Source organism: Cavia porcellus, unplaced genomic scaffold (genome assembly GCF_034190915.1).
Source record: "Cavia porcellus strain 051 isolate PalLab524CR breed Dunkin Hartley unplaced genomic scaffold, mCavPor4.1 scaffold_10, whole genome shotgun sequence".
NCBI lineage: Eukaryota > Metazoa > Chordata > Mammalia > Rodentia > Caviidae > Cavia > Cavia porcellus.
In genome coordinates this window covers 31,839,929-31,851,979 of record NW_026947493.1, presented here as the reverse complement: position 1 = coordinate 31,851,979, position 12,051 = coordinate 31,839,929, and the positions used below count along the sequence as shown (strand labels likewise).

The window sequence follows — 12,051 nt, the reverse complement described above, 5'->3', positions numbered from 1 at the left end:
GTTTGATAACTGTATCTTTCCAGATACAGATCTTTCCTTCTGCTTGGCTCTTCTCTTCCCCTGTTATTTCCAGCAAGGGGCTGGAAAGCACAGTGGTTAAGACCTGAGGGTCCAGAGTCAGACAGAACTGGTTGGATCCACGTCTCAGTAGCGATCTCTCACTGTCCCCGAGAAATCAGCCTGGCCAAGGACAGCCATGTTTAGGCCTTCATGCCAATTATTTTTCCTCCTCGAGCTGCTCCCTCCTCAGCATTCAAATCTGGTCAGAAACTCCTGGAAGGGGATATTCTTGACCACACTGCCCTCTCTGCTGGACTTCCAGTCCCTGCCAGTTCCTCTCTGACCTGGTCCTGTTTTATTCTCTCCAAGCAGACTTCATACAGATTCTCCTGTGGACTGCAAGTGTTCTGGGTTCGGAGATATCTTGTTGGCTGTGGGGTTTCGGAGCGCACGTACCTGCTACAGGTAGCACAGTCAGGGCTGGAGACCACACCCCTTCATCCCACCTGAACGTATTTGGGGTTGTAGTCTGGACACTCATCTCTAAAAAGTTTTACCATCTCTGTTCCAAGAGAAGCAAAAACAAAAATAACAAAGCTCCGGGCCAGATCTTCAGTAGCATTTTCCCCACTTGAACCTCCTTGGAGGTTCATACCTAAGAACTGCGTCTTGTGTACTGTATTTAACTAGGGTGGGTTCTGGGACAGCCATGTGAGTTGAAAGTCCCTGAAGAGACCCAGCAGCAGCCTGTCAGTCATTCCTGTCAATTTTAGCCCAGAACCCAGTGAGAGGTACCTAGAGTGCCATGCACATTTTAAAATCTGAAAGCCTGCTATGTGTGTGTGCTTTTTATTTTCCTGTTATTCTGATACCACTTTTGGGTTCATGCCACATTCTTGCTTCTGCTGGCAGGGCCCTGTCCTGAGTATGTGTTCCATCATCTTCCATAAATGTAACTTCTTTTCTTTTACCGTGGGATGTATGCTTGCAATCCTTTACTTGTTACGTGAAAGTGCCTAGAAGCTATCTGTCAGGTCTGCCTCATGGTATCACTCAGAAAGGGCCTGATGAAAAGGAGGCCTTTAAAGTCTGTTTGTTGAACTAAATAGAGGAATAAGTAAAGTAGCTTAAATTCTCCAACACTCAGTTTCTGAAAAAGTTTTGCCCTAGAATAAATTACGGGACATTATGATGGTAGTTCAACATGGTAGAAGGCCAAATTGGGATGCTTACCCTGACAGCCACTTCCTCCTCCTTCCCCATCACAATTGCCTCCTTCCTTTCCCAGTGCTTATAAGGAAAATTCCAATCAGGTCCTTGTGCATCATCAATGCCCGCCCCAAGCACCACATCCGGTCAGAGGTCACATATACCCCATACCCACATATCCGGGCAGAGGAGAAAGCCAAATCCTTGCTGGCTGTGGGCTCCTCTCCATGCCCTTTAAATAAAAGGCCACTTTTACTTTTTTTTTTTTTACACTCTGCTCCTTTATTGCCAGAAAACTAACCATTTGGTTCCCTGAGACTCGGATGGCAGAGCGCTAGCTCCTGGGAGTCACTCCCAGTAGAGCTCCCTGCCCACGAACCACCTTCCTTCCTCCAGGGCCTGTTTATTTGCCTCCGCAATCTGCATGCAACACCGGCCCTCCTCACTCATCACAGGTGAGCTGCTGTCTGAGGTTTTCTGTTTCTGTTCCTAAAATTTGCAAGCTTGCATCAGAAAACCTATCCATTGCCGTCCCTGGACAGAGGTAGCAGTTTTTATGTTCCTTGGGCAGCACAGCCCAAGGCAAAACTGTTACCGCTTGTTCTCTGGGACCCTGTCCCATACTGTTTGGTGACAGCCAATGAGAATGGGTTGGGACCTTTTGTGTCACACTTCCAAAACAGGTGACGACCTTTTGATAGGGGTGACCCAGGACAGCTTCCATGTTCCTTGGGGGGAAGCTAAAGCTCTTACATCTTGAGGTGAAGTTGTTCTCTCAGATCACTTATAATCGGTCATGGGGACCATTTCCTGTCCCCCAAAAAACACACCTCTGGGGTGCCTGGTTCACAACCTTGGTGTTCTTGGCCTCGAGAAGGCCATAAAAACCCAAAAAGCTGGTCTTTTATTTATACTTTTGTCACAATGGTGGAAAGTTGGCAGAAACCTCTCATTTTTAGGCCTTTCTCACTTTGAGGATGTGTTCTTTCCTCACTCTGTCTTGTATGATGGCCCAAATACTTCTGGCTCACTCTGCCCCACCAGGGACTCTCCCTCTCTTCCCACTGGACCCCGTAGGTGATGCTTCTCCTGTCTTTATGGCTCCTCCCCCATGTCTTCAAGACCAAACCCACAGCTTTCTCAGTCAGAGGTTTCCATGCCCCCTGCATTGTCCTCTCCTCCTTCCTCACTCCCAGTGGCCTCTGATCCTTCCCTTAGTTTCTTTCCTCAGTCTCAGAGTTCTCCATCCCCTCCACCTGAGCCATCTATTCTACTGGATGGCTCTTCTTTGTCCCCGACTCCTGTGTCACCATTTTCCCTGCCAGCTCACCATACTTGATCTCATGCATTTCAGCCACCTGACAGGTCACATGATATTTGACCACCATCTTGTGATCTCATACCAAATGGTCTTCAGCAGTCATTTTGCTGCAGCTCACAAGGAGAGCAGCTGCCATCTTGTGGCCCTCTGCCTTGTGACAGAGCGCCACCCTCTTGTACAAGTCACAGGGTAAATAGCCACCATCTTAGTAGTCCCTCATCATGGGATCAGCAGCAGCCATCTTGTTGTAGGTCACATGATGGTCAGACACCATTTGGTGTTCCCTCACCATGTAACTGGCAGCAGCTATCTTGTTGCGTGTCTCATGGTAACCAGTCGCCATCTTGTGCTTCCCTGTCACGTGGTGATGAGTCCTTATCTTGTGGTTGATCACCCAGTAACTGCCCACAAACACCTGCTGGGAGGATGGCTGCACAGTGGCCATCTACACCTCCTACTCCAAAGCCTTTTCAGTCTCAGTCCCTACTCCCCCTACAGAAACAGGCTGGTCCTGAGGGACTAGTACATATTCATGTTCTTTTTTCCCCTCACTAACCTATCTCAGAGTAACCAGAAATTAGGTTCCTTTTCTGCTATTCTTATTTCAAGAGATCTCAATTAATCTACAAAAAGGTTTATACTAGTCTATTTATTATAGTTCAAATTGGCCAAATAGATTTGAGTCCACTCTGATTTTATGTTTGTCAGTGTATATATCTGTTGTCTGTTTGTCCAGTCTGCTTTTACTGTACAGATCATTTGTCTATATTTGTCCATTTGCTCTGTAAATAGCTGTTCCTTTTTTATTTGAGCTCAACAATCTTTTTATCCCTTTTCTTTTGCATTTTCAGATCATTTAACCAAGGTTTATTTGGGTTATAGATTTAAAAAGCATGCTTCCACCTAGGTTGCCAGCTGATCAAAATGATGCTAAAACTGGTTAAACAAAATTCCTTGGGGTGAGGAGACACTGGACAGGACTTCAACTGATGAATAAGAAAGTGGCCATCTGGTAACTTTAACCAGCTCTTATTCATTAACTGGAGGCCCCAATAATCTCCATAGCCTTATAGGAAACACCCCAACTAAAGTTCACATGGCTAAGACAATTCATTGTTGCTGATCTTAGGTATATTCACATCTTCAAATATAAAACTGGGATTGTTTATGATGATACATATTTTCTTTTGGATCCAGACACCTGCCTTTTTTTGTGCTCCACCCAAGAGATTCAAGTCAAATCAACATGAGGCCATCAGTCAAATGATTTTTTAAAAAAATTATTGTTATTATTATTTTTAATTTAAAGGAAAAAAACCAGTATAAGGGTACAAGTAATACAGAATTTCAAAAAAACGGTAAGAAATCACTAGTTAATAGATTACATATTGTCATCTTAGAAACAGTTGCTCAAGTTATAGGATTAAAGCCTACAAAGTAGACATTCAAACAGTGAGACTGCAAACAGTTGTGTTCAATGATCCAACAAAAACTCAGCAATATGATCATCCATCCTAACACACCTAAACACACCTGCAGTTGTATCCTTCAGAGCACTTTTTTTTCCTCTCTTTTTTCAACAGCATTTACACATTTTGGGTTTTATTACTCCCATAGTTCCCATTACTTTTTTTTGAAGAGAATAAAACCAAATATGACAAAACAAAGCTGTCAGTCAAAACAAAGGATAGACATAGCACATGATGTAAAAACAGAATACAAGATTATCAACAATGGTTACCATAATGCCTCTTGCTTCCTTAAAAAGAATTGCCTATATCATTAGGTATAATAAAATTGAACAAAACAGTACAGAACAGGACCAATAAACATTGGAAACATTACAGGACTTCAAAAGAAGATGATAGTCAAACCAAAATGGGCATCATAGTGAATCTTATTGCCTTCAAAGTAGTTGCCTATACCCTCAAACTTGATACTATCAAACAGAATGGAACAGAGTAAAATCAGTCAAAACAAGATAGTGGGAGTAATACAGGGCTTCAAATCAAGTTAATAGGAAATCAAAAAAGTTACTATAATATATACTGCTAATTTTTTTTATTTTTTCCATTAATTAAAAAAATAATAAAATAAAGAAATCTTTTTATGAAAAAGGGGGAGATTGAGATAAAACAGAACATAACAACATAAAAATACAGGTCAAAGCATGACAGTTTCAACAACCTAGTGCTTCACCACAAGATAACCCAACTAAATAGTAGTTACCATAGTGTCTCGTTCCTTGAAATATTTGAGTATAACTTCATATACTATAGCATCAAACATATCAAGACAGTGTGAAACCATTCAAGAAGATGAAAATATTACAGGGTATTTAGAACCAGCTAATGGAAGAAGAACAATGGTTTCTATATTATCTCTTTGCCTATAAAAATTTTTGTTTATACTATCACATATAATAAAATCCAGCAAGGTACAACATGATAAAACCAATGAAGACAGAAGAACAGAAGACAAGAACAATTGGTGGGACTTCAAAACAAGATGATATTAAATCAGCACTAGCTATTACAATGTCTTGTTTTCTTCAAAATAGCTGTTCATACAATCACAGGCAATAATATCAAACAGCCCAGAATAAAGCCATTCCAATTAATGAGTGAAAACTATAAGGCTTCAAAGCCACATAATGTGGAATCATGATTACCACATACTTTTATATATTTGAATCATTTCTTACAATAGGGAAACTATTCAGTATTCATGCATGTGAGTTTGATTTATTTCACTTATGAGTATGGCCTCAAGCTGCATCCAATGTGATGCTTCTTTACAGCTGAGTAGTACTCTATTGTATAAAAATACCACAACTTTTTAATCCATTCCTCAGTTGATGGACATTTGGGTTGTTTCAAGATCTGGCGATTACAAATTGTGCTGCTATAAACATAGGTGCACATATATCACTGTGGTATGATGCTTTCAGTTCTTCTGGGAATATGCCTAGAAGTGGAATAGTTGGGTCAAATGGGACTTCCAATTCCAGCTTTTTGAGAAATCTCCAGACTGACCTCCACAATGGTTGCACCAGTTTACACTCCCACCAACAGTGCAGGAGAGTTCCTTTTTCCCCACAGCCTCTCCAGCATTTGTTGATGGTTTTCTTGATCCTGGCCATTCTTTCAGGAGTAAGATGGAATTTCAGTGTGGTTTTAATTTCCATTTCTCTAATGACTAATGATGATGAACATTTTTTCATGTATTTATTTGCCATTTGTATTTCTTCATCTGAGAACTGTGTATTCATCTCAGATGCCCATTTTTGGGTTGGATCTTTGAAATTTGTGAGTCTTTATATGTTTTAGACAGAAGTCCTTTGTCTGAGGGAGAGTTCGCTAAGATTTTTTCCCAGTTTGTGGGTTTTCTTTTTACTATCCTGGAGATTTCTTTTGACATGCAGAAACTTTTTAATAAGAGGTGGTCCCAGTTATTGATTCTGTGAAGTATTTCCTATGCAGTTTGAGTCCTGTTCATGAATTCTCTACCTACCCCTATGTGTTCAAGGTTTCTACCCAATTTGTCTTCCAAGAGATTTAGTGTTTCTGTTTTAATATTCAGATCTTTGACCCATTTAGATTTTAATTTAGTATATGGTGATAGGCATGGGTCTAGTTTTAGTTTTCTGCATATGGAGAGCCAGTTTTTCCAGCACCATTTTTAAAGAGACTATCGCTCTTCCAGTGAACCTGTTTGGCTCCTTTATCAAAGATAAGGTGGTTGAGTGTGTTTGTAGTTGTATCTTCTAATCTATTCCATTGATCTTTGGCTGTGTTTTGATTCCAGTACCATGCTGATTTTATTATGGTTGCTTTGTAGTATAACTTCAAGTCAGGGATTGTGATGCTTCCTGCCTTGACTTTGTTGCTTAGAACTATCTTTGCTATTCTAGTTCTCTTCTCGCTCCAGATGAATTTTAGCAGTGATTTCTCTAGATCTATGAGGTATGTTGATGGTATTTTATTGGGAGTGCACTGAATCTGTATAAGAGTTTTGGGAGAAAGGCCATTTTCATAATATTTATTCTTCCTATCCATGAGCAAGGGATGTCTTTCCATTTCCTGAGATCATCTTCAATTTCCTTTTTCAGTGTATTAGAATTTTCCCTGTATAGGTCTTTCACTTTTTTTGTAAGAGTAATTCCTAAATATTTCATTTTTTTGGTTGCTAGTGTGAAGGGTGTGGCTTCTCTTATTTCTCTCTCTGTGATTTTGTTGTTAATGTATAGGAATGCTATTGATTTTTGAGTATTGATTTTGTATCCAGCTACATTACTGAATTTCTTTATTATATCTAAGAGTCTTTCAATGGAGTTTAGGGGGTCTTCTATATAAGTATCATGTCATCTGCAAACAATGATAATTTAACTTCTTCTTTTCCTATCTTTACCCCTTTTATTTCTTTCTCTTGTCTAATTGCTCTGGCTAGTATTTCCAGTACTATATTAAATAGGAGTGGTGATAAAGGACATCCTTGTCTTGTGCCTGATTTTAAAGTAAAGGCTTTCAATTTTTGGCCATTTAATATGATACTGGCTGTTGGTTTGTCATAGATAGCCTTTATTATATTGAGATAAAGACCATCTATTCCAATTTTCTGTAAAGTTCTTATCATGAATGAATGTTGGACCTTATTGAAAGCTTTTTCTGCATCTATAGAAATGATCATGTGATTCTTACTTTTGGCTTTATTGATATGGTGGATTACATTTATTGATTTATGTATGTTGAACCATCCCTGCATGCCTGAAATGAATCCCATTTGGTCATGGTGTATCAAATGATAATTTTAAAATAAAAATTTATATAATTTGCATCAACAAAAAGATCTAAGAGTCCATGAGATATAACTTCTATAATCTAAAAGCAGTTTCTAATCTTAACTGTCAGCCCTACTGTTCATGCTTTGATTATATATACTTTGGTTATACCTGCTTTGGTTATACATGCTTTGATTAAAGTTTATTCTTGTCTAAAAGGGGCCAAACCCCAAGGTATGAAACAGATAAAAACAACAACAAATATACTAAATTCCCTTTAGATTCCTTTTACTGGGATCTACCAGATCTTTTCCAGAAAAAGGTTACATGATGCATATTGTGGCCATAATTAACTATATTCAACTGGCCTTAACTGACACTATAGCTGATATTGCTCCTAAATAAAAAAGGTAAGGTTAATAGAACAGGTCATCCTCCAAAATCAGATGGCAGTAGACATTCTAACAGCATTGAAGGTACTTATAAAATTGTAAAGCCTAAATGTGTGTATGACAAATGAATGACATGTCAGTTTCTAGAATTCCCTGGACCTTATCCTTTTCCTCCTTATGGGAAGCCATTACTAAAATTATACTCATAATATACTGTTGATTCTATTACTTGGCTCCTGCATACTTGATTCTTTGCCTTTGTCTCCTCTAGACTTAAAGCCAAGATGAAAATGCCTGCTATGTATTGAAGGCCACTAGTTAAAAGCTCTACAGAATATCCCTGACTTCGATTCAACAACTTCAACTCCCTTCAGCCTGAAGAAGCCGGATCGATCATCATCTATTACCACTCATGGCAGTTTGGATTACACCTTCAGAGGAAAAATGCTACAGGCATCTAAGTCAGTTAAAAATATTATAGGTAGTCAGACATGGCTAGGGCCTCAAAGGAGCCAGCTTAGAGGACCAGATGTCTTGTGATCATGGAGGGGACAGATACTTCCCACTGTGGGCCAGATCACAAGACAAAAGGCTAAACTTGGCCCTCAAACCCCACAGGGAGATCTTCTTAATGTGGCTTTTCATGTTTTTAACAACAGAGACAAATATCAAAAGGAGAAAATAACCTGATCTTTTAGCATTTGGAGCTCTGAGACAGGTAAACTGAGACATGGTGGAGTTGCCCAAGCCCCTCTCAGACCATGCTTCAGGTACAACAAAAAGGACACTGGACAAGAGAATGCCCCTTCTGCAAACTCAAGGACCATTGGAAGTGTGACTGTTCCAGCCACTAGAGAGTGGGCAGGCCATCTTCTAACTCCTTGCCCTCACAGAGGATCTCGTCACCCCTGGATTCATCATGGCTGATCTACTTGGACTTGCTGCTGAAGATTGATGAAGCCTGGTGCCCACAGCCCCCATTAAGGTGTCCTCAGAGCCCCGAGTCTCACTGGAAGTCTCAGGTAAGTCTTTCTCTGTACTTGTAGACACAGAGCCCATGTATAATGTTCTTCCTGGGTTTTCAGGCCATTATATGAAGTCCTCAATCTCCATTGTGGGTGTTGACAGCCAACCTACACAACCTCTACAAACAGGGCCCATTGCCTCATGTTCCAAACTCTTTTCTTCACTCATAGCTTTCTGGTAATTTTAACATGTCCCATATGCCTTTTAGGTAGGATCTTCTCCAAAAGCTTAACTTCTTTACCTTCTCCCTTCCCACAGCTCTTGTCCTCCAATCACCCTCACAGTGCACCACAAAGGCATCTTCTCCTCTCCCTTCTTCTCAGTTTATCCCATAATTTGGGATACCTCCAACCCCACCTGCATTACCCATGCTATTAATTCATAGCCCACCTTTTAATTCATCTTAGGGATACTTAATTTCTCCTTATGTTCCCCAGTATCCTATAGATCCCAAACATTATGGAGACTTAAACCTATAATCAAGTGTCTTTTAGACAATGGTTTTCTTAAACCTACCCATTCACCCTACAATATTCCCATTCTCCTGATACTCAAGCCTAATGAGTCCTATCATCTGATATAAGACCTTAGGGTAGCCAATGATGCTGTTACCCCAATTCACCCAATGGTGCCAAACCATTATACTATGTTCTCTCATATCCCTCCCTCCACCACTCACTTCACAGTCCTAGACCTTAACAATGCCTTTTTTACTCCCCGCCCTGATTGTCAGGATTCCCTTGTGTTTATGAAAACTGACCCAGAACTCTCAGATCTCAACAACTCACACCTGTCATCTCTATATTAGAACCTCTCCTCAGGGACAAATACCACCCCTTCCTTTCCTACTCATCAATTTCATGGACACACCCCTGGTCAGGACTGGCAGGTAGATTTTACACACATGCCCCATCACAGAACTTTCAAATATCTTCTTACCTTTGTATGTACTTTTTCAGGGTGGATAGAAGCCTTTCCCACAACCCGGGAGACTGCTGATATAGTTACTAAAGTCCTGTTACAAGAAATTATTCCAAGGTTTGGTCTACTTCAGAGTATCCAGTCAGATAATGGTCCAGCCTTTATTTCTCAGATCTCTCCACAGGACTACAGCTAAAATGGAGTGGCCCCTACCCGGTCTTCCTCAGAACTCAGGATGGAGTCGCTGGACTGCCATCCTGGTTCCACATCACTCAAACTAGGTATCACTAGTGGTACCCTCTTAACCCTAACTCCCCTGACTCTAAACATCCTGAGTGGTCATCTCATCTCCTATCTCCCATCTCCATCTCACCAAGGCCCCACAGCCACAATTTTCAGGCTAGGTCATGTTTTGTTATCTTATTTGGTTCCTGATCCCTTATATTCTATTAATTATTATTTTTTTGTTGTTGTTGTAGGACTCTAGGCAGTCTTCCCAAAGACTCTCACATCATACGTAAAATTGTCTTCATGCTGTTCTACATAACAACTATCTTAGTTCTCGTACCCTCAGCTGTTTAGTTGAACATGAAAACCCTCTAGGCTCTCACCTCCCTTATAGTGACACAGCCATGGCTCTCCCATCCCTACTCTATAATTTCCCAAACATGATTCAACTGTCAGGCCTTGTATTTCTCATGCTCCTTATTCTCTCCAGCTCAACTCCTGGTCTAAGGACAAGTCCTACCTACACTTCTACTTTTACCCTTTCAGATGGGGGAATAATTACCTCTCATAATTTCATCCCTCCCAACTCCACGCTTACTTTTCAGATTCTTCCTCACCATGGCCCTGATGGAATGACACAATTGGATCAAGGCACCTTTCCTTCTACCTCTCCTGGGTCTTTTAAATATGATAGTGGCCTGCCTCCTCATAGCACCTTGTCTTTTTATTTCTCCATTCTAGGATGTGAGCATTCACCAACAATAAAGCTGTCCTGGCTGAAAAACACCTAGTACTACCTTCTTCTACATGGGCATCAATTGTCATCCCGTCAGCCTTCCTAAATCCCAACACAGCGCCCCCCCTTTCAGCAGGAAGTAGTAAGAGAGAGACTTTGCCCTTTTCCCAACAATAAAAAGATGGGGATGAAATGCCCTAGAATAAATTACAGGGCATTATGGTGGTAGTTCAACATGGTGGAAGGCGAAACCAGGGATGTTTACCCTGATGGCCACTTCCTCCTTCCTCCCCAATTACAACTTCTTCTTTCCTTTCCCAGTGCATGTTAGGAAAATTCCAATCAGCCCCTTACACCATCAGTGCCCGCCCCAAGTACCACATTTGGTACCCACATCCCCATATTTAGGCAGAGGAGAAAGCCAAACCCTTGCTGGTTGTGGGCTCCTCTCCACGTCCTTTAAATAAAAGGTCACTTTTATTTTTTCTTATATTTTGCTCCTTTATTGTGCCAGAAGATCTAACAGTTTCCTCATCTACCAAAAGCCCATAAAAATCACTTAGGGGTCTAGACTGAGTTCCTTACCTTCCTCAGCCCCCTCTCTTTTCATTATAGTTCTTAAGTAGATGGAACCCATGATAAATGTGTTGGGCTCCCCAGATCAATTCTCTGAAGATAGTCCATCACCCCAGGCCCCCAACATGACATCTATCAAAGGCCTTTGGAGTAACTTTCTGAGGAAAATCCTGGTCTGCTGTCTCCCTACACTGACCCTTCTCAGCTCAAAGCAGCCAGTTGTCTTCACCTCTTTTTCCCCAACGGCAGTTTGGAATATTTCTTCACAGGGGGAAATGTGGAAAACAGTTTATGTGGTTACTCATGACAAAGACACCTAGCTCAGGGAAGGGCCTGAGATAAGAACTGGGCAACTGGTCACATCCACAAGAATTAAAATAACAGACACTAAACTAGGACTTTGGACCAAGAGCGAACTTCCTCAAGCGACCCGGGATGCAGCCACTCCTGAAGGCCGCTACTAAACTCCTGAAAGTTGAGGAAATTAAAATGCAAAATAACCAGTTTTCCCCTCACAGCCACAGCTTCCTTGAGACCCTACTGTTGAAGAACTGGGTTAGAAGCCTGAGTTCCAACTGGTCATTTTAAATTCACAGAGCCACCGGTGAGAGGTGGCCACAAAACAGCTGAACAAGTCCTGTGCTTTGCTTATCTGTAATTAGCTCCAGATTGAGGGCCATGTGGCTTGGAACAGCCCCTTGGAGATCCAGCAGCTACTCTCCTTATTTGCAATAAAAGCTCTCCTAACCTCCCCCCAAAACCTTAGGGCATTGCTATGATGTAAAATCGGGTTCCTGTGTGGGTACGATGCCTCCATATAAGCTCTTGATACAAGAGGTGGTCTTAAAGAATTCCCTGCCTG

The 12,051-nt window shown here is 41.1% G+C and overlaps 1 long non-coding RNA gene across 2 annotated transcripts in view; it reads left to right on the top strand.

Annotated features, from left to right (window-relative positions):
- The window catches only part of LOC134477868 (uncharacterized), a 61,308-nt gene extending 50,514 nt beyond the window's left edge, over positions 1 to 10,794 (top strand). For both annotated transcript variants that reach the window (XR_010050113.1, XR_010050112.1), the window contains 2 exons: positions 7,974 to 8,724; positions 10,619 to 10,794. This is a non-coding gene — a long non-coding RNA (uncharacterized LOC134477868). The remainder of the gene's footprint in view (positions 1 to 7,973; positions 8,725 to 10,618) is intronic.
- The last annotated feature ends 1,257 nt before the right edge of the window (positions 10,795 to 12,051 follow it).